The 23,647-nt window shown below is 38.1% G+C and overlaps 1 protein-coding gene and 1 pseudogene across 3 annotated transcripts in view; one reads left to right on the forward strand and one right to left on the reverse strand.

The window, feature by feature from the left end:
* Kat6a (lysine acetyltransferase 6A) overlaps window positions 1-23,647 on the forward strand; it is a 120,804-nt gene that overhangs the window by 19,925 nt on the left and 77,232 nt on the right. The gene's annotated exons all lie outside the window — the stretch shown is intronic.
* Window positions 21,466-22,195, reverse strand: LOC125339320 (annotated as a pseudogene).

Here is a 23,647-nt window from a genome sequence, read left to right on the forward strand (position 1 = left end):
AAAGGACCAGATAGTAGAGATTTTAGATGTTTCAAGCCATATAGTCTCTTACCTAGATATACTTTACAAAACATCCATAGGCAATGTGTAAGTGATTGTGCGTATTTTATAGTGAGATTTACAAAACTTGTGGGGGCTATATTTGGTTTGCTATAGTTTGTAGATCTCTGCCCTGGAACCAGCAGTCTTATACTTAGTTGTATGATATTTAAAATTAAGTAAGGGATGTCTTAAAAAGTTAAGGTGAATTACTTCTACATTAAGGTCACTGATTTTATTTATATTCAAATATGTCATTGTGAAACATGATTTGTTTATATGTAGTGTTACCCTTGATTATATATCATTCATGTGCTTGCCATTTGTTTTACAGGTTACCCAAAAGAAAAGGGTTATTTGTTCTAGAATTTCAATTAGCACCCTTAAAAGCTGCATGTAATTTTTTCTCTTTTATTATGTGGTAGAAAAGCTACAATATGCAGGAGTTAAAGGATTTCAACATAGGTATGTAATACAGCATACAAAGCATATAAAAGCATAAAGCCTTTTCTAGACAATAATGAAAAATGTGTGCTTACTGGACCAGAGGACGTACTTGAGTTCTCAATGAAGTTACCATCTTTAGTATGGGGAAGGATTTGGATTGAATATTCTTTCTGTTTTTACATCATAACTCATTGTGTGAATTTTGGCATGCTCTCAGTTTTTCCTAGGTTAATATTTCTTCCCAGTTTTGGGATATAAGAAATATTATAATAGACAGGACCTAGCACGATAGTGGCTTATATAGTGAGCCCTCAGGTAGATTTTATGTTCTTTTTCTGTCACCTGCCTACAGCACTTCATCATATACTGAAGGAAATTGGGAACAAACATTGCTGGTACGTACATAGAATCTTAAGTTGTCTTGGACATATAAAGTAAAAGGTTTTCAAAATAGCATATAGACAAAGGTAAAGTCTCTTGTACAGAGACAATCTTAAATTAGTAAAACGAAATATTTAATTGTAGAAATAAAAGTCTTTATGGACTTCTTTACATTCAAACCCTTATTTTTCAACATGAGAAGAGATTAAGTGACTTCCCTTAAAAAACATTTATCTGTTGTGTTTATGTGTGGAAAAGGAAATTGTGTAACGTTCATTGGTTAACAAACATCATTGCCCCTTGATTAGGATTTTTTTCCCCCAGATCTCTTAAGATGGATTCATGTGTTCAGTTTAAGCACTTACTAGCTTGCTGAACATGTTTTGAAGACTTGGTAAATGCTGACTCAAATAGTATTTTGATCACATTAGAGATGGCATGTGTTCATAGTGCTGACTGTAAATTAAATAATTTTGATTTATATTACCATTAGGAATAATTTTTTGTATGACATTTTGTAGTCTATAGTAAATTAAGTTGGATTGATTTTTTTAAATTTAATTTTTGTTGGTCTTGGGATTTGAATGCAGGGCTTGGGAACTGTTCCTGAGCTTTTTTCAAGGTTAGTTCTCTGCCACTTGAACCACAGCTCCACTTCCAGCCTTTTTGTTTGTTAATTGGAGATAAGAGTCTCATGGACTTTCCTGCACTGGCTGACTTTGAACTTGTATCCTCAAATATCAGCCTCCTTAGTAGCTGAGATTATAGACAAGAGCCACCATCGCTAGGTTAAGTTGGATTTTAAAATAATTAATTTATTTTTACAGAGCTTAGAATGGATAAACTACTAATCCTGTTAAGGAGTAGATATATTTTCTTTTGAAGATTTCATAGTTTAATCTGCGAAATAAACTGTTTCCTGTTTAAAGGGTGAAAAGGAGAAAAATTTCAATTAAGTGTAACTGCATGGAGAATCCCACAACATTTCAGACTTGACAAGGGTTTGATGATTGAAGTATATGCTTTATCCTGAATTACAAAAAAGGATGGAGAGGTGCGCGGTCCCAGCTCCTGAGTCTGGGCTGCAGCCCTGGCCAGCCAGCCTGCTTTTTACGGTTGCGGTTCCAGCTCCCGCGTCTGGGCCATGACCCTGGCCAGTCAGTATGCTTTTTACTTCCCCAATAAATCCATCTTTTTACTTGAGACTGTCTCTGAGTGGTGGACTCTTGGAGGGATGGGGGTTCCCCCCCTTGGACCCCATTACACTGTGGTCCCCTCCCTTGGGGGAACCCCATTACAGTGACAAATATAGAAGGTGTATATAACTAAAGGCTTTGGCTGAAATAAACAGAATTGTGCCATTCCAAAAAAAAAAAAAAAAAGATGGAGACCTGGGTGGTGGGTGAGTGGAGGTGACCTTGAGCTTTCTTAGATGAACCAAGACTATCCTTTTTGTGCAGATAGTCTTAAGTAATGGCAGTTATCTCAAGGCAGTCATCTGGAATGTGGAATTCAGGCCTACATTTCACTAATGTAGACTTCCATTAGAGATGTAAATGTCTTTTACAAAAGGACAGCTTTTCAGAGCTATTCCAGTGCCTGCAGTTTCTCAAAATAACCACTTCAAAATATGCCAGAGGACTCTAATTTGGGGTGACACATTCTAGTCTCCTATCATGTTTTAGGATGGTTTGTCCTGAACCCTAGTAGTACAAAAAATATGAAGTTACTGATATTTAGCACATTTAGTCATCATGCCTTCTACATCTGTCTTCTTTGCCCCAGTTCAGTCTCTTCTCATTTCTTCTTGAGTCACTGTAGTTGTCTTTCAAGATGGTTCCCTTCACTCAGTAAAGGGCTGAGTGATGGTAGGAATAGTCTTAAGTGCTAAGGATTTAGCAGAGCACCAAAGGGATTGACATGACTATCCTTACAGAGCTTACATTATCTAGCTGATTCTGTCTTGACTTTCAGTGCTTACTCTATGCTTTTGTTCTGAGTATTATCTCGAAAATATCCTGTCTTCTCTTTTTTAATAATTCTTAAGACCAGTAGATTTCATTTGCCATCTGGACAAAGTTCAGGTTCTTAGTTTTTTGCAACTTGTTCTCTTCATAGCTCTTGCAGTCTTTAGCATATTGTAGTTCTTTGTCAGCACTAATTCTTGACTTTCTGTTTTTATGCAAATATCTGTCTGGGATCAGTGTTTTAGACCCTGTTAAATGCATGTGTGCACACACCACACACTCTCTTTCTCTCTCTTTTTGAAAGAGAGAAAAATATCTTCAGCTGTCCTAATCCTCAACACTTGTGGAAGATTAATTTAATTAACTCAATATTGAGATATTTTAAAAATTGCATATATACTGAATCTGTACATATTTTTCTCAGTCATTATTTCCCAAATACACCATATTTACATAGCATTTGCATTATATTAGGTTTTAAAAGTAATTTAGAGATGATTTAAAGTATATTTAGACATATACAGGTTAAATGCAGATACTATATATTTTATATGAGACTTTTGAGTATGCTTGAAGAAGTTTGGTATCTGTGGGGTCTTACAACTAATGCCATATTGATACTGAAGGACTGCTGTACATATCGCGCGCGCGTGTGCGCGCGCGCGCGCGCGTGCGCGTGTGTGTGTGTGTTTCCGTGTGTCCATCCGTCCGTCCTGGGGCTTGAATGTAGAACCTGGTGATGTCTCTGAGCTTTTGTGCTTAAATTTAGCATTCTACCAGATGAGTCACAGTTCCATTTCTGGCAGTTAGGGGGTTAATTGGAGGTATGAATGCCATGGACTTTCTGGGCTGGTTACGAACCACCATCCTAAGATCTCAGCCTATGTGTAGCTAAGATTATAGGCATGAGCCACCAGTGCCCAGCCTGCACTTATCTTTTAAGCCCCCTTGATTTATCTAATACCACTTTTCTGCATTGGTGAGATGGCTGTTGAGATTTCTTCTGTGTTGCTTTAAAATTTTTATTTATTTATTTATTTATTTTTGCCAGTCCTGGGCCTTGGACTCAGGGCCTGAGCACTGTCCCTGGTTTCTTTTGGCTCGAGGCTAGCACTCTGCCACTTGAGCCACAGCGCCACTTCCGGCCGTTTTCTATATATGTGGTACTGGGGAATCGAACCCAGGGCTTCATGTATATAAGGCAGGCGCTCTTGCCACTAGGCCATATTCCCAGCCCCTGTTTTAAATTTTTAAAAAAATATTTAGATGGTGTTTGCCTTAGCATCTGAATGCTGTAAATAATGAGGGTGGAGGTAAGGGCATGTGCCCCCCCCCTTTTTTTTAAATAAAGAAATATATTCTCATGGTACATTAGGTATACTAATTCTATGACATTTTGTAAGAGGCGAAGTCTTACTTTGTTTTCCAGGTTGGCCTGGAACTACTGTGTATCCTGGGTTGCCCTCAAACTTGTCTTCGTGATTTAGCCCACCAACTGCTCGTATTACATGTGTACTACCATGCCAAGCTTTACTTAATCTTTGACTAATGGTCTTTGCTTTTAATTTTTATATTTTCCACTTCTAATACTAATTTTAAGTAATAAGGAAAAGAATGCTGTGTTTGTCATGTTGCTTTCTTGGTACCTAGTTTTCAAATGTGTACTCAGCAGAGGATTTCAAGGCATAATAAGCTTAACAAGCAATGCCTGTGCAGAATTCACATAAATGTATTGAAAGGATCGTGGAGTTTTCACCTTTATACTTGTGTAACTTTGCTTTGAGTTTTTCAGGCCCAGGGAAATACAACCACTGTCTTCCATTAATTTCATTAAGACTTGCTTAGGAAGCATCACCCTTCTGCTTTTTCTGGGGCTCTAATGTCCTTTTGAAACTTAGCCTTTTCATAGTTTAATGGGAATTAAGTCTGTGCACTTGCCTGCATATGCAGTACAGTATCTGTGGGAGTTACTCTAAGAGGAAAAAAGAATTAGTCTTTTTCAATTGGAGAATCCTATCTCTCGGGTCTTTCTATATCCTTGAAGAAATTTCTTTGCTAATTTTAGATTCCTGTGTGAACAGCAGACTTGACATTTTGAATAATTGGAGTAGGATATTACAGGACAGATAATACTACTCTTCACTGACAAGAGAAAAATATGCCTTGGAAGAGGTAACTTGATGTTCATCTCCATTGCTTGTGGCATTGGAAGGAATAATAAGATAATAAAAATATGATTGAATCAAGATGCTCTAGGACCCTAGGACATATTTACTTAGCTCAGCCTTTAAACAACCCAAATCTCTGCTGAAAGAATACATATGACAAGAGTTGAAGTGTACCTCTAAAATTGTACAAGAGATTGTGATTTGGCAAAAAAACCTCCCTAGATTTAAAATTTTGTAAGCACTTTGAAGGTTGAATCTTCATTGTCTTTTATATTTTCTTACTGTCTATAGGCATATGCTGTTTTATAAGTGAGACTAATTTGTGTTCTGAATTTAAGGCAAGAATATGTGACATGTAATCAACTTGGGATTTGCTGTTAAATGCTCCTACAGTATCAGGAAAGTTATTTATTTGGATACCTCTGATTTGTCTGTCCTCCGGGCTTCCTCACTGCATCCTCCCAGTTTCCATTCATATTGGCTGTAGACTTCAGTCCCACTCACTGTAGGTAGCATAGATGGCCAGTGTGGGAATCAGGATTCTTTTTTGTTTCGTTTTGTGCTGGTCCTGGGGCTTGAGCTCAGGGCCTGAGTGCTGTCCCTGAGCTTTTTTGTTCAAGGCTAGTGTTCTGCCACTTGAGCCACAAGTTCATTTCTGGCTTTTTGGTGGTAAATTGGAGATAACAGTCTCACAGATTTACTGCCTGGGCTGGCTTTGAACTACAGTTCTAGGATCTCAGCCTCCTGAGTTGTAGCTAGGATCACAGGTATGAGCCATGGGTGCCGGGCTTAGAATTCTTTTTAGTGCAGAAGGGACATTGATGTCCTGACCTTTGGACAGGTATAACTCAGTTTTGATGTCTCTGGATACTATGGGTAGAACACTTAACATTTTAGCTTACTCTATTATTTATTCTCTTCGCTGCTTTCCTATCTCACTTCATAAATGGTTATCCAATTTAATATATAGTTTCTAGAAGCTTAAGGGTGAAGAATAGGTGAAGAATTATTAGCAGTGATTTCTCAGCTATTTAAACCTAAATTTATAGTCTAATTTAACCTAATCTTGGGCCTGTAACAAATAACTACTTGTACTGAAGTATTTATTGGCTTACTCACTGCTCTAGTTTCTGCTTCAGTTCCCATCTCCTTTATATATGAGATTGTTTTTGCTAATTGTATAAGACCATTGGGTTTCTTTTTTATTGTTATTATAAAGGTGATGTACAGAAGGGTTACAGTTATGTAAATAGTACATTTCTTTTTGAATAGGTCATACCTTTCGACACTCTCAGTTTTTCTGTCATGTCGCCACATTTTTAACAGTGTCTAGTGAGTACCACAGCTGCAATTGTTCATCCTTTGTTCCTTCATTTCTGTACTTCTCCTTACCTCCCATGAGCAAACAAGACAAAAAGAAAAGTTAAGAAAAACAACAAAGAATAAGAAAAAAAGAATACCTTTTGTTTCCACCTTTGGATTTCTTCCTTAAAAAAATACCTAGTAACTAAGTGCTGGTGGCTCATGCCTATAATGTTAGCTACACAGGAGGCTGAGATCTGAAGATTAAGGTTCTAAGCCAGCGCAGGCAGACAAATTCAAGAGACCCCCATCTCTCATTAACCAGAAAAAAAAAAGTGCCAGCCCATGTGGTAGAGCACCAGCTGTGAGAAACAAAGTCTAGTAAGAATAGGAGGCTCTGAGTTCAAAACCCAGTACTGACACACAAAAAAAAATCTGTTTATCATCTTTTCCTTACTCCTTGTGTTACTGTGATTACCTCATTGATCATGTCATATATTATATTGAGACATTTTCCTTTTTGTGTGTGTCTTAAAAGAGCATAACTCCTAATCTTTTTTTTTTCTGATTTACTCTATTGTTGTTTTAGAGGTGATATTCTTTTACACATGTCAGTTAAAAAGTCCATTTCCTTTTACATAGTATCATCTGTTCCCTCATTCTCTCCCATTCCCCCCTTCTCATATCCAGTCTCGAGTTCATAGTTCACTTGAGGCAAGTACTCTACCACTAGGGAATATTCCCAGCCTGCATAGATCACTTAAATAAATGCCCAGTGTGTTCCACTGCTGCATTTTTTCACCCTTTTTCCTCTTATTCTGTGCCCTCCCACTGCCTTCCCACAGATGTGCACATGAATACACCGTATATAAGGTAAAGAATATGGAATTATCAGAAAAAAAAACAATTTAAGAAAAAAGTCCTTTGTTTCCATATCTTTGGAGTTTGTTTCAGTGTGTGTATTATTTTATGTGCATATGAAGAAGTACTTGGGTATTGCACCTTTGTGATTTTCTCCTAAGACTGTCCTCTTTTTGGTCTCTATGAGTATCTAGAATTTTGTGTGTTGTGTCATGTCCCATTGTGTTTTGGATCTAACTTCTGTACATCGGAGAACATATGTCGTTTGTCTCTCTGAGCTTGGCTAACTTCACTTAATATGATTTGTTCTAGGTCCACCCATTTCCCTGCAAATGACATTATTTTTATCATTTCTTATGGCCATATAAAAATTCCATTGTATATAGGTACCACATTTTGGGATCCACTCATCTATTGTGGGGCATTTGGGTTGTTTCCCTATCTTGGCTATTGTGAATAGTGCAACAATGAACATGGATGTGCAGGTGTCCTTGGTTTATGATGCTCAGGGTATATGCCTAGGAATGGTGTGGCTGGGTCATAGGGAAAGTCTTATGTGTTTAGTTTTTTGAGAAACCACCAGACTGCTTTCCAGAGTGATTACTAGTTTACATTCCCACCAGCAGTGCAGTAGTGTTCCTTTTCCCCCCACATCCCCACCAACATTGGCTGTTGTTGGAATTCAAAATGTTTGCCAATCTAACTGGGGTAAGATAGTATTTCATAGTTGTTTTGATTTGCAATTCCTTTATGGCCAGGGATGATGAGCATTTCCTCATGTTTCTTTGCCATTCTTACCTCTTCTTTTGGGAACTCTCTTCTTAACTTTTTCTTTATTGAAATTAAGTACATAAATTTCACAATACACAGTTTTACCTTCCCAATGATGGACATCATCATTCTAATCTACTAAGCTTATGAAATCTATAAACATTAACAATAAAACAATCTCTTCCAGATTGTGTGATATGTACATTTCTTTCCTTTTGCTTAGTATCCCTCTTTTTCTCTCATTTTCCCCTACCCTTCACCACCCTTGAGCTGCTTAGTTCACTTTCATCGATGTCCATTACAGCTGTTGGGCCCTTCTGCTGTATTTTTTCACCCACTTTGCCACTCATTCTGTGCCACCTTCCCAGCTTCCCTCAGATGTGCACATGTATACACCATATGTGCGGTAGAGAATATAGAGTCATCTAAAAATGATAAGACAAATAAGAAGGGGTCCTTTGTTTACTTATTTTTGGGGTTCTTTTCAGTCTGTATATTATTTTATGTACCTATGAAGAGATGCCTGGGTCTATTTGGTGCTTTTCTCCCAAGACTTTTTTTTTTTTTTTTTTTTTTGTCTCACTGTGTATTGATATCCTGAGTCCTGTTTACTTTGTCATCTCTCATCACGTTATAAATCTTAACACCCTCATATCAGGCTTGTCTCACTCAACATGCTTTATTCTAGTTCCACCCTGCGAATGCCATTATTTTATCCTTTCTAATGGCTATGTAAAATTCCATTGTATATAGGTACCACATTTTTTGGATCCATTCATCTGTAGTGGGGCATCTGGGTTGTTTCCATATCTAGGCTATTGTGAACAGTGCAGCAGTGAACATGGAGGTGCAGGTGTTGTTGTCATATCCTCGTTCCTGTTGTACAGGATAAATGCCAAGGAGTGGTATGGCTGGGTCGTAGGGTATGTCTGTGTTTTTTGAGAACCTCCAGACTGCTTTCCAGAGTGGTTGTACTAGTTTACATTCCCACCAGCGGTGCAGTAGGGTTCCTCTTTCTCTGCATCCCTGTCAGTATTTGTTGTTGTCTGAATTCTATAGGCCATTCTGACTAGGGTAAGGTAGTATCTCAGGGTTGTTTTTATTTTCATTTCCTTTGTGGCCAGGGATGATGAACATTTCCTCATGTGCTTTTTTGCCATTTTTATTTCTTCCTCTGAGAAGTCTCTCTTTAGCTCCCTTGCTCATTTAGTGATTGGTTTATTAGTTTTGGGAGAGATTAGTTTCTTGAGTTACCTGTATATGATGGATATTAGGCCTTTGTTGCCTTGCTGGTAAATATCCTTTCCCATTTGGTTGGCCGTCTTTCTAGTTTAGTAGCTACATCTTTAACTGCAGAAACTTCTTACTATAATGTAGTCCCATTTGTCCAGTCTCTCTCCAATCTGTTGTGCTCCTGGGACTTTGTTTAGGAAGTTCTTGCCTGTACCTGTAAGTTCAGTATCTCTCCTCTTTCCTGCAGTAATTTCAGAGTTTTGGGTCTGATGTTAAGGTCTTTAGTCCATTTTGAGTTGATGTTAGTGCATGGTGACAGGATTGGGTCCACTTTGAGTTTTCTGCATGTGGCTGCCCATTTTTCCCACTACCTATAGTTGAAGAGGTTATGTTTTTTTCCATTGTATGTCTTTGGCTCCTTTGTTGAATATCAGCTGACTGCAAGTATTTGGTTTTATTTCTAGGTCTTCTAATTTATTCCACTGATCTTTGGGTCTATTTTTGTGCCAATACCAAGCTGTTTTTGTTATCATAGCTGTGTTAGAGAGCTTGAAATCTGGTATTGTGATACTGCCTGTGTTGCCTCTTTTGCCTAGAATTGTTTTGGCCATTCTAGGTCTTTTGTTGTGAATTTATGAATTTTTGGATTGTTTTCTGTATTTCAGTGAAGAATGTCATTGGGATTTTGATGAGGATTGCGTTGAATTTATATGTCATTTAGTATGGCTATTTTCACAATATTGATTCTACCTATCCATGAGCATGGAATGGAAGGTCTTCCCATTACCTGGTGTCCTCTTTGATTTCTCTCTAGATTTTTTTTTTTTTATAGTTTTCACTAAATAGATCCTTTATATCTTTGGTTAGGTTAATTCCTGGATAATTCTTTTTGAGGCTATTGCAAATGGGATTGTTTTCATGGTTTCCTTTACTGTTTGTCGTACAGAAAGTCTACTGAGTTTTGTGGGTTAATTTTATATCCTGCTACTTTGCTGAAGTGGTTTATTAGTTCTAGGAGTTTGGGGGTGTTTTTTGGGTTCTTCAGGTATAAGATTATGCCATCTGAGAATAGGGATAATATAATTTCTTCTTTCCCTATGTGGATCCCTTTAATGTCCTTTTCTTGCCTTACTGCTCTGGCTTAGGATTCCAGAACTATATTGAAAAGGAGCGGAGAAAGTGGGCATCCTTGTCTTGTTCCTGATTTTAGGGAAAGTGTTTTTAGTTTTTTCCCCATTTAGCTATTGCTTTCTCAAGTTTTAAAGAATGTTCTTCTATTCCTATTTTCTCCAGAGTTTGTTAACATGAATGGATGTTGTATTTTGTCAAAGATTTTTTCTGCCTCACTTGTAACCATGTGGTTCTTTTTTTTTTTTTTTTTTTTGGCCAGTCCTGGCCCTTGGACTCAGGGCCTGAGCACTGTCCCTGGCTTCTTCCTGCTCAAGGCTAGCACTCTGCCACCTGAGCCACAGTGCCCCTTCTAGCCGTCTTCCATATATGTGGTGCTGGGGAATCGAACCAAGAGCTTCTTGTGTAGAAGGCAAGCACTCTTGCCACTAGGCCATATTCCCAGCCCCCATGTGGTTCTTGATCTTGACTCTGTTAATGTGGCGAATTACTTTATTAATTTACATATGTTAAACCAGCCTTGCATCTGTGGTGTGAAGCCTTGGTCATAATGTATGATTTTTAAAATTTGTTTCTGGATTCTGTTGGCTAATAGTTTATTGAGGATCTTTGCAACTGTGTCCATCAGAGAGATTGGTCTGTAGTTTTTCTTTGTTGGATCCGTGCCTGGTTTGGGGATGAGTATGATACTGGCTTCATAAAATGAGTTTGGGAGTGTTCCCTCTGTTTCTATATCATGGAAAAGCTTGAGGAGTATGTGTATTAGTTCTTCTTTAAAAGTCTTATAGAATTCCATGGTGAATCCATCTGGGCTGGACTTTGGAAGACTGTTGATTGCTTCCTCTGTCTCATTATATGTTATTGGTTTATTTAATTGAATTATGTCTTCTTGCTTCAGTTTGGGCACTTTATATTTCTCTAAAATATGTCCATTTCTGCTAGGTTTTCTTTCTTTAGTGAGTATAGGTTCTCCAAATAGTTCTTTATGATCACTTGGATGCCCTGGATGTTTGTTGTAATTTTTGCTGTGGTATCCCTGATCTTATTGATTTGAGTCTTCTCTGTTTCTTCCTTCTCCCTCTCTTCCTCCTCCCTTCTCCCCCCCTCCTCCCTCCTCCTCCTCCTCCCCCTCCTCCCCTTGTCTCCTCTTGCAAGTGGTCTGTCAATTTTACTAATTTTCTCAAAAAACTAGTTTTTTGCTTCATTAATTTTATGTATAGTTTTAAAAATTTGATCTGGTTAATTTCCACCCTAATCTTGGTTATATCTGTCCATGTAGTAGTAGCTTTAGATTTAATTATTTCTTGCTTTCTAGCGGTTTTTTTTTTTTTTTTTTTTTTTTTGCCAGTCCTGGGGCTTAGACTCAGGGCCTGAGCACTGTCCCTGGCTTCTTTTTTGCTCAAGGCTAGCACTCTGCCACTTGAGCCACAGCGCCACTTCTGGCCGTTTTCTGTATATGTGGTGCTGAGGAATTGAACCCAGGGCCTCATGTACACGAGGCAAGCACTCTTGCCACTAGGCCATATCCCCAACCCTTTCTAGCAGTTTTTTGTTTTTGTTTTTTTTTTTTGGGCCAGTCCTGGGCCTTGGACTCAGGGCCTGAGCACTGTCCCTGGCTTCTTTTTGCTCAAGGCTAGCACTCTGCCACTTGAGCCACAGCGCCACTTCTGGCCGTTTTCTGTATATGTGGTGCTGGGGAATCGAACCCAGGGCCTCATGTATGCGAGGCAAGCTCTCTCGCCACTAGGCCATATCCCCAGCCCCCTTTCTAGCAGTTTTAATTGCATCATGAAATTATTTACTTAAGCTGCTTCTGTGTTTTTGAAGTGTGAGCTAAGGGCAATGAGCTTTCCCCTCAACACTGCTTTGCTGTGTTCCAGAGATTCCTTTGTGATGTATTTTCATTTTCATTGAATTGTAGGAACTCTCTAATTTCTTCTTTAATTTGTTCTGTGATCCAGGTTTGTTATTCAGTAATGTGCTGTTCAGCCCCATGTATTTGAGTAATTTCTGCAGTATGCTTGGTTGTTAAGAACTAGTTTGATTCCACTGTGGCCTGATAGAATACAAGGGATTTTGTCAATCTTCTTGTATTTGCTTAAGTTCTCTGTGTGAATATGATAGTTTTTGGAGTGTGTTCCATGGGTTAATGAGAAGAATGTGTTATGTAGAAAACTCTGTAGATGTCTGTTAAGTCCATCTGGGATATGGTGTCATTTAGCTCTGAGGCTTCTTTGCTTATCCTCTGTGTTGTTGACCTGTCTCTTGGTGAGAGTCGGGCATTAAAGTCTCCCACTACTCTTGTATTTGAGTCTAGCTTGTTCTGTAAGTCTGAGAGTATTTAATGTATTTAGGTACTCCATTATATGATGAATATAAGTTGATGACTGTTATATCCTCTTCATGGATTGCTTCCTGTATTAATGTGTAATGACCTTTATATTTTTGAACCGGTTTTAATGACAATGCTAATTTGTTAGAAATGAAAATGGCAACCACTGCCCTCTTGCTGGGTGCGTTAGCATGGAAGACCTTTTTCCATCCCTTCATTTGGATTTTGCTTTCATCTTTGGCTGTGAGATGGGTCTCTTGGAGACAACAAATGGATGGGTCTTGTTTTCTGATCCACTCTGCAGTTCTTTTTCTTTGGATTCAAGAATTGAGTCCATTAATGTTTATAGTTATTATAGAGAGAGGTGTTGTGTTTCCTGCCATTTTCCTGCTTACCTGTATTTTGCTTCTTTCCTTTTCTTGTGCATACTAAATTGATCTCCTAGTGATTTCTACCTGATGTGGTTCCCTGATCTTGACTGTTTTCTTTGGGTTGTGCTCCTCCGCTTAATATTTTTTGTACAGCTCGCTTTTTGTTCATATATTCATTTAATTTTTAATGGAAAGTTTCGGTTCCTTTGTTGAATGTAAATTCTAGCTTTGCTGGGTATATCAGTCTGGGCTGGCAGTTGTTTGTTTTCAGGGCTTGGATAGTAACCTTTCCAGGCTCTTTTTGCATTGAGGATTTGTGTGGAGAGGTCTGCAGTGATTCTGATTTTCTTTCCATTGTAGTATAGCTCCTTTGATTTTGCTGCATTTAAAATTGGCTCTTTGCTACTCAGGTTTAATGTTTTTAGAATGATGTGTCTAGAAGTGTTTCTTCTAGGATCTTGTCTACTAGGCGTTCTATATGCTTCTGTTATGTGAGTGAGATTTTCTCTTTTAACGTAGGGGAAATTTCTGTAATAATTATTTTGAATTAGTGTTGCATCCCTCTGTTCTGGTATTCCTCCCCTTTGTTGATATCGGTTATACATTTCTTGGCTTTCTCTGCCATGTTTTGAACTTCCCTTTGGTAGATTCCGAGTGTATTTTCCATATCTGTGACTTCCTGTTCCAGCTTCTCTGTTTTTCTTTGTTTTACCCTTACCTATCTTTGCTTGCTTATATCTATCCATCTCTCTCCCACCTACCCATGTAACTCAGGACCTTGGGCTTGCTAGGCTGGTTGTCTACCATTTGAATATGCTTCTATCCCTACTTTTTTTGGTGGTTACTTTTGAGGTAGGGTCTCATGAACTTCTTTGTCTGGGCTACCCTTTAACCATAACTGTTGTGCTTGCAGCCTCCTGAGTATCTAGGATTTCAGGTCTGAGTCCTGGTGCTGGATGCTACCTCTGAATTTTGTATTTACTTCTTTCTTATAGTGGCAAAACTTTTCCTGCAGATAGTCATTATACTTTGAGTACCTACTGTGTATTGTCATTAGCTCTTGGATATATCAGTGTGCAAAATACTCACAATATGTAGCTCACATTTCTATATGTGTGTTCAGACAGAAAAAAGAAAAGCTAAGTGCTATACATATGATAGATATATGCAATAGACAAAAGTAGAGCATTGTAGGAGAGACTTCCATGAATTAAAAGGACACATGTGCAGAGTTCTAGGGATCTCCAAGTAAATACTTTGCTTGACTTGTTTATCTCATTTTTTCCCCTGACTATCCTGTATAAAATGGCCCATTGGTCATACTTGAACTCCTTATTGGTATTTCTTGTGTTATTTTTTGCATCTATTACTTATTACTGTCTAATGTATTTCATATTATGTTTATTTTTGTCTGTTTCTTCTCACTAATCTGTAACTCTCAAGAGACTTAAAAAATAATAAAAAATTGTTGGCATTGGAGTTTAATTTCAGAGTGTTATGCTTCTAGGCTACTGAGGTACTGTGCTACATCTCCAGCCCTGCTTTCACTGTTTATTTTTAGGATAGGGTCTTGCTTCTTAAAGCCCAGCAAGTGCCTACCTTTAGATTTTCTGGACTAACAAGGCATGTTAGTATCAGAGGTGCACACCACCATGTCCAGCTTCCTTCCACCGCATCCAGCTTCCTCTGTGGAGATGCTCTGACATCTTCCTGTTCTGACTTGTCTGGTATGCCCAATGTCTGCCTTGCATGTAGCTTAGGATAAGAGACCACTGGTCCTAGCTATGAGTTTAAGAGGGGTCTTACATTAACTTTCTTGTCTGGGTTGATGTTGACTTGCCATTTCCCCTATCTTACCTCCAGAAGTAATAGCTAAGTTTACAAGGTGAGCCCATGGTACCAGGCTTATTTTCTTTTTTGAGTTGCTCCAATCTTCTTGCCTTTGCTTCCTAAGTGCACCACTACGCCTAGCTAAGAGGACTTTTTAAAGATTCCTGCTTTTTCCTCTTATGTGTTCCATACATAGTAGGTATTGAGTATGATATAAATTAATCTAGGTGAATAGATGCTCCTCAGATCTTTTCTGTACCAGTGGGAAGTAAATTTGGATATAAAAGAAGAGGCTCAGCATAATAATTAAGTATAATTTAAGATGATTTTGTTTTTGTCTAGCTCTAATGGATACTTATTTCTGGTTTGGAAGATAGCTCTGTAGAAAAATATGATACTGAGGAGTGATTGAATAGGAAAGTGAATAGAAAAACCATTGACTATATTCAGTGAATATACTAGATATACTCAGTAACATAGATGCTTAGTTTCCAAATGGTAATGACCATAAGGGAGCTTACCTCTAAATTCCTTTGTCAGCTGTCACGGTGCCTTTTCTCAATTCAAATATCCTTAAAATGATGAATTGGGAACAGGGGTCAGGGAGAGCCAATTGGTAGACCAAATCCTCCAAAGGCCTGTTTTCATGTGGTCATTAAGTGAGCTTCATGGTTTTTTTTTTTTGGCCAGTCCTGGGCCTTGGACTCAGGGCCTGAGCACTGTCCCTGGCTTCTTCCCGCTCAAGGCTAGCACTCTGCCATTTGAGCCACAGCGCCGCTTCTGGCCGTTTTCTGTATATGTGGTGCTGGGGAATCGATCCTAGGGCCTCATGTATCCGAGGCAGGCACTCTTGCCACTAGGCTATATCCCCAGCCCGAGCTTCATGTTTTTAAAGAGTTACAAAAGACCAAAACAAAGAATATGCTCTGAGTAATACTAATCTTAAGTGGTCTGCAAAGTTTAAAATACTTTCTGACTCTACAGAAACTGACTTTGAGATACTTCTGTGGTATGCAATGTATAAAATATTTACTTTCTGACTCTCTATAGAAAGAAACCTTGACTTAAGATACTTCTTAATTGCTTCCATGGTAGAAAGACACTTCCCTGTGTTGAAAAAAGTTGGAAGAAATTTTTGGTTGTGTTCTGTGTTTTAGTTGCTAATGACTTGAGTTTGTAGGGGATATGAAAGAACAATTGAGAGAAGAGAAGGAACACTTATGTGAATGAATGTCGTATTATATGTTAGTCTTCTTTTCTGTGTATGTTGATGAAATATTGGAAGATTATTAAATTGCTCAGAATATCATTTATCATGAATTATATGGAGGCAAGTGTATTAAAGAGACTGAGGCCTGTTGTAGAGGCTGAGAGGTAGAGGCAGACGGATTGCAAATCTCAGGCCAACCTGGGATATGTAGCAAGGCCCTCTCTTAAAGGAAGTGGAAAGATAAAACAGAAAGATTAGGGATGCCATTTGCTTTTCAAAACCTTTCTCCCACCCTCTGTTTATATACAAATATCTATTGAATAAGTCAGTTTTGAAAGTTATGGAAGAACTAACACTTTGGGGGAAGATGTAAAAAAATCATGTGTAGTAGGGAAATGTTCATTATGAATAAAGAAGTTATATGTAGTACATGGATGCATGAACATATTTAAAATTAGAAAATGTCAGAACCACTTTCCTCTATAATGGATATACTAATTTGATTATTTATGGGTACATATAGTAACATTATTTTCTGTGTCTAGACTGATCAATTTTGACAAATGTGTAGGATTGGGTTTTTGCTGCCATAATCAAGATACACAAAAGCTCCAATATGCATTCCAAAAACCTTCCCTTAGGCTCTTTATCTCCTCCCACCCCAAATCTGACAAACCACTGAGCTTTTTATCCTCCTTATGTATTTTTCCAGACTGTCATACAAATGCAATCATATTTAGCCTTCTAAGTTTAGTTTCTATTATGTAACATGATGTATTTGTAATTCATTCATGCTGTTGTGACTGTCAATAGGTTGTTCCTTTTTATTGTTGAGTAGTAGTTTGTTATAAGGATGTACCACAGTTTATTTCTCCCTTGAACAGTATTTGAATTCATGAATTTGCATGCATGTCCAAGTTTTTGGGTGAACATAATTTGTTGGTTTCCCCTGACTGCTATAAAAAATATTCAAACTGCAGTTTGTTCTCTTACTACTCAAGAGGTAGAAGTCTGAAAGCAGAATTACTAGATCAAAATCAAGGTGTTGGCAGGGCACACTACCACTGCAGGTTTTTCTAGCTCCTTGTGGTTCTGGCATTCTTTGGCCTGTGGCCAGCATAACTCAAATCACTACCTGAGTCTGCATATTATACTGTGTGTACATGTGTGCAATGTCTGTCTCTCTCTCGAAGGATACTTAAAATGTAAGTAAGTCCCGTCTGTTTAGGATAATCTCTCAGGCTCAACATTTGGTCATATCTCAAAAGAACCTCTTTTCCAAATGAACTCTCATTTATGGCTTCCATGGATTAGGACCTGATATCTTTTGAACCATTATTGATCTTATTCAAATAGGCTTTCATTTTACTGGAATAAATACCTAGGGACAAATATTACTGAGTTATATGTTTAAGGCACATTAAAGTTTTGTGTGAAAGCACTAAATTGTTTCTATAATGGATGCATGGTTTGCACTGTTGGTGGTGATGTAACAAAAGTTTAATTTGCTTTGCATTCCCTTTATACTATCTATAGGTTGAATCCAATAAAAAAAAATCCCAAATCTGAAATTCTCCCCAAATCTGAAATATTTTGTATACTAACATGATGACATAGTAGAGAATTCTGCCCCTGAGTTCTTGGTAGAGGTTGGAATCATGATGTAGGCACGGTAAAAATTAGCTTTAGATGAAGATTGCTTATAGATGGAGTCTCATCCCAAAGGTATTTGATTATATATAGGTAGGTATTCTCAAATCCTAAATACCTTGAACTCTAAAACACTTCTGGTTGGAAGCATTTTGGACATGTGATACTCCATCTGTGTTATTATATCAAGTAATTCTAAAAGAGCTGGATATGGGGGCATATACTTGTAATCCTGTGAGTGAGGTAGAGATCGGCTGGCAAGTTACAAGTTCAAGGCCAACTCTGAATCTGGGCAAAAAGCTACCAGAGACCTCAAACACTTCTGGTCGGAAGCATTTTAGACATGTGATACTCCATCTGTGTTATTATATCAAGTAATTCTAAAAGAGCTGGATATGGGGGCATATACTTGTAATCCTGTGAGTGAGGTAGAGATCGTCTGGCAAGTTACAAGTTCAAGGCCAACTCTGAATCTGGGCAGAAAGCTACCAGAGACCTCAAGTGGTAAAGCACTTGCTTATTGAAAGCAAAGCTTGGAATTCAAATTCTGATACTACTAAAAAAAGAAAGAAAAAGACCCTTTATTTTTAATTGTTATTATAATGGTGATGTACAGAGGGGTTACAGTTACATTTCTTTTGGGACAGTGTCAACCCTTGCTCTCTCCCAGGTTTTCCCCTCTCCTCTGGCCTCCCCTCCCCCAAGACCCTTCTAATAGGTATGTAATAACAATATTTCATTGTAATTTTAATTTCCTTAATGATTAATTGTGTGGAACATCTTTTCATGTGTTTCTATCTTCTTTAGAAAAGTGTCTGGTCAAATATTTTGCTTATTTTTATTTTGTTTTGTTTTTTTGCCAGCCCTGGGGCTTGAACTCAGGGCTTGAGCACTGTCCCTGGCTTCTTTTTGCTCAAGGCTAGCACTCTACCACTTGAGCCACAGCACCACTTCTGGCTTTTTCTATATATGTGGTGCTGAGAAATTGAACCTAGGGCTTCGTCTATACAAGGTGAGCACTTTACCACTAGGCCAATATATTCACAGCCCATTTTGCTTATTTTTATATTAATTTCTTTTGTCTTTGTTTATCTTGTTTGTTTAAAATTTCTTTCACTTCCTCCCCTAAAAGAAGCTGTCCTTGGATCCGAAGGAATTAAGAAGATCTTTATTTTTGTAATCTTTGACATGTCTCACATTTCTTTGCTACAAGCTTGTTTCAGTTTTGTTTTACAATGTGATGTATAAGAGTTTAATATATCTGGCTTTTGATACATTTGTTCAGTAAAGGAAATAAAATTTGAATTGCCATGTAGTGAATTGTGGTAGGTCTGAAAAGCTTGAATAAGAGCAGTGATTTGTTAGTGCATATGATCAACCTGTAAGAAGTGGTGAAGATGGAACACTGATTTTAGGATTAGACTACCACAGTTCTATCTGCCCTCTTCCTTTCAAAATCCCCGTGGATGCCTGAAATCTTGGGCAATGCTGTATCGTTTTTTAATTTATAAATTAGGTACAACATGAGATTAACATTAATAATTAGAGCAGTCATTATAGTGTACTGTAAAACATTTAAAACTTACTTTACATTTTTTCATTTAATATTCTTGGACTATAGTTGATTAAGAAACATTGAAACATAAGAAAGTGGAATTCCAGGTAAAGGGACTGCTGAATGAATCACCTGGATTCTCATTTATTTGCTCGCTCTAAATTGATTATATTGACTCCTGACTCAGACAAATGTTTTCATATGATAGGGTTTGTAGTTGGAGATGGCAGTTGGTGATCTGTGTTAACAACTCTAGAGAGGGAAATGAATCTTTGCAAATTTAGCTCAGAAAATCCCTGGGAATGGACTTTTTTTGGTTTGACATAGAGACATGCAGATCCCTAGGGTAGTCACTCTGGCTGATCTTAATTCAAAATCAATGTTAACAAAACAGACTCTCTTAAAAAAAAATACAGTTTGAATAAATCACCCCTTTATCAAAGTCAGGAGTCTACCTTGGTTCCTCCTGGATTTTTTTCTTTTTCTTTTTTTTAAAGGTCATTTTCTGGGGTGGGAGTGGCATACACCTGTTATCCCAGCTGCTTAGGAGGCGGAGGTTGGAAAGATTCAGGTTCAATTCCAGCTCAGGCAAAAGTTATGGAGGCCCTATCTCAGCCAATATACTGGCATGGTCACCATAGCTACTTGGGGCACATAAATGGGAGGATCACAGTTCAGGTCAGTTTGAAAAAATGTGAGGCCCTACTTGAAAAATAACTAAAGCAAAAGGGGTTAAGATATGGCTCAAGTTATAGAGCATTCGTGTAGCAAGTACAAGGTCTTAATTCTAAACCCTATACTATAGAAAAAAATGTCCCTTTCACTCCTATCCGTATTATCACCTTTGGTCATTATTTTGTAACAACACAAGCTATTTCTCTTCTTGAGACCTTTGTATATGTGGCATTTTACTGCTCTAGCCTTTGCAAGACTACATTAGGTCTCTGCTTAAATGTTACCTCTTTACTCCCCCTTAACTCTTATCTCATTTCAAGCTCCCTGCTTGCTCTACAAGCTACTTACTACAACTGAGTATTATCCAGTACTTTACTTCTTATCTTTTTCTTGTTAGATTATAAATAAACTAAATGAATTTAGGAACATTATCTTATTTACTACTGTATCCCTGTTCCTTAAACAGTCAGTATAGGGCATATGGTTAAGTATGTAAGTGGGTTTGAATGAATGAATTTTTACCATTGGCCTAATCTGGAGTAGTGCCCTTTTAGGGTACAGGTTGATAGAAACACAGTAGTTAACTGATGTGATGGTGTCTCACATAGTACTCTTTTTGTTTTTTGAAAATGTATCAATTCTAGTATTGATTACTATACTCATTCATATTGTCTTTGAAAGGAAATTATATCCAAGAAGAGGCATAAATGGAAACTAATAATAATAATTTTTAATCCTAACTTAACACAGTAGCCAGTGAAGTGTAGTGTACTTTTCTATAGCATTTTAGCCAGATGGAATAGACTGAGTGACATAGTGTGCAAGCATTAGCTGTGGCATTCATTTTTATGTTGCTCTATTGCGTTTACCCTTCTTGCATTTGTTCCTTTCTAACAGTTGCCCTTTGACCTTCCTGCTTATTTACTGTTTTCTTAACCAGATATGAGAAATTTAAGGTCAAGACAAATCTGATGTCAAGAATGATTGGACACATTGTAGACCACAAATGGTTTATAAAACTGGCTGGCAATGATTGCTAAGTTTCTGAAGGTTAGGGATATCATATAATTTGCCTTGCAAATCAGGTCACCTCTGATATGAAAGGAATAGCTAAGACAGCAGGTATAAATCCAGACTATCGTATATATAGTAAGGTAGTAACTTTTTAAAAAAAATTGTATTTACTTAGAAGCATTCTGAATGTCAACAAAACAGCTGCAACTTTTTTTTTTTTGCAATTACAGAGTGGTATTCAGTTAGCAGAACAACAATTATTTCGTATAAGCTGCATCAGACAACTGAAGATGAAGAAACTACCGTCCCCATATATAACTAATTTGTGCTGTGCGCCAACAAGAACCTGCTTTAAATTTCCATGCCAATTTACAACCCCCATACTGTACCAGGCAAGGTTAGTGGCTATTGAAATACCACCACGTCAGGGCTATCTAAAGACACATTCGGTAGTGTGTTAACTATACAAAAAGAGACACTGTACAGTTTAAAAACAAATCTTACACAGTCTTACATGTCAATTTCTTTTTCTTTAAAAGGAGTGAGTTGTGTACAGGGGGGTTAAATGCTTTATAGACAAGAAAAAAACTGCGCTAGAACCAACTTATTCATCATCATCCTCTTCATCTTCATCCTCTTCGTCTTCCTCTTCTTCCTCATCCTCTTCATCTTCCTCATCATCTTCCTCTTCCTTCTTTTTCTTGCTCTTTTCAGCCTTCATAACCCCCTTTTTGGCTGCATCAGGTTTTCCTTTAGCTCAGTAGGCAGCAATATCCTTTTCATATTTTTCCTTCAGCTTAGCAGCCTTCTTTTCATAAGGCATTTCTGCAGCATTGTTGTTCCACATCTCTCCCAGTTTTTTTGCAACATCACCAATAGACAGCCCGGGGTGTTCCCCTTTGATTTTAGGGTGATACTCAGAACACAATAACAAGGCCGAAGGAGGCCTCTTGGGTGCATTGGGATCCTTGAACTTCTTTTTTGTTTCCCCTTTAGGGGGGATGTAGGTTTTCATTTCTCTTTCATAACGAGCCTTGTCCGCCTTGGCCATGTCTTCAAATTTACCTTTCTCTTTAGCAGACATAGTCTTCCACCTCTCTGAGCACTTCTTAGAAAACTCTGAGAAGTTGACGGCGGCATCAGGGTACTTCTTCTTGTGCTCCTCCCGGCAAGTTTGCACAAAGAATTCATATGATGACATTTTGCCTCTCAGCTTCTTAGGATCTCCTTTGCCCATGTTTAGTTTTTCCTCTGTGAGGCACAGAGTCGCTCGGTGTCCGTCCAGCTCTCACTTGCCCCTGCGCTGTCTCTATGGAGCTCAGTGTACTGCCAGGTAGTACCTTTTGTAAAGGTGATGAACAGAGGTATTGTAGAAGAAGGTGCTTTTGAGATTGAGTGTTTGGGATTGGGAAGAGGAAGCCAGCCCAAATTCTGGGCTTTGTTGAATCTTTTTGAGGCAAGCCAAGATTTTTATATTTACGCCATAATTTAATAATTCTAGTTGCCTTATATGGGTCAGGTTGAAACCATTGACTATGAACCCCATTCTTTTTTTGCTTTTCCACACTTGACTAGTACCGTGCTTTAGTACTGCTTTGTGCCAGTCTTGGGGCTTGAACTCAGGATCTGGGTACTGACCCTGAGCTTCATTTGCTCCAGGCTGGCACTCAAGTATTTGAGCCACAGTACCATTTCTGTTTTTTTCTGTTTATGTGGTACTGAAGAATTGAACCCAGGGCTTCATGCATGCCAGGCAAGCACTCTACCACCAAGCCACATTCCCAGCCCAGCATGCTTTGATATATAGTTGCTCACTTGGTAGGTACATGGACTTAATGCTCTAAGCTTCTGACCTAATCTTAATTGGTTATGAAAATTTTTTGGAGGGTTTGTGTGCCAGTACTGAGGAACTCAGGGCCTAGGTGCAATCCTCGAGCATTTTTGCTCAAAGTTTAGTGCCCTACCACTTGAGCCACAGATCTACTTCTGGCTTTTTGTTGGTTAATTGGAGATAAGAGTCTTGTGGACTTTCCTGCCCAGGCTGGCTTTGAATCACAATCCTCAGATCTCAGCCTCATGATTTGCTAGGAATATAGTTGTGAGCCACTGATGACTGGCTGGTTATGTATATTTTTGCACTAGTGTTGAAAGGTTTCTCCCAGGTAGGTTTACATGTGCTTGCCGATTCATAGGTAATAATAGTACACATTTTGAGTAGTACACATTTTGAGAGTAGGTTGAAAAGATGAAGCTTTAAGATTAAGCTTTGTGTGTGTGTGGGGGGGGTGTGGTAATTGGAGTTTTGAATTCAGGACCTTGCACTTGTGAGGCAGGCACTCTACCTCTTGAGCTACTCTATCAGCCCTGTGATCTTCCTAGTTGTGTATTTTTTTCTCCTGTGTCATTGGGATGGCAAGTACATACTACTGCACCCAGCCATTGGTTGAGATAGAGTCTTTAACTGTAGTTTAACTGTAGTACCCCAATATCTTCCTGCCAAGTATGAGCACCTAGTTTAGGATTAGTTTTTTAGGCTTGAGTAAACTAGGATGAAGCAAAAATTTTAGAAATAAGTACATGCCGAAGAATTTTGTCCCTATTTTTATGTTCAAATAAGGGAGTTGTTAATGGGAATACCTAAATTAAGATTAATTGGTAAGGCAGTAAGTATGTAAAAAGCCTGGTTCTGAAGATAAGCTTATCACCCAGGAAA

Source organism: Perognathus longimembris, chromosome 21 (assembly GCF_023159225.1).
Source record: "Perognathus longimembris pacificus isolate PPM17 chromosome 21, ASM2315922v1, whole genome shotgun sequence".
In the NCBI taxonomy this organism is placed as follows: Eukaryota; Metazoa; Chordata; class Mammalia; order Rodentia; family Heteromyidae; genus Perognathus; species Perognathus longimembris.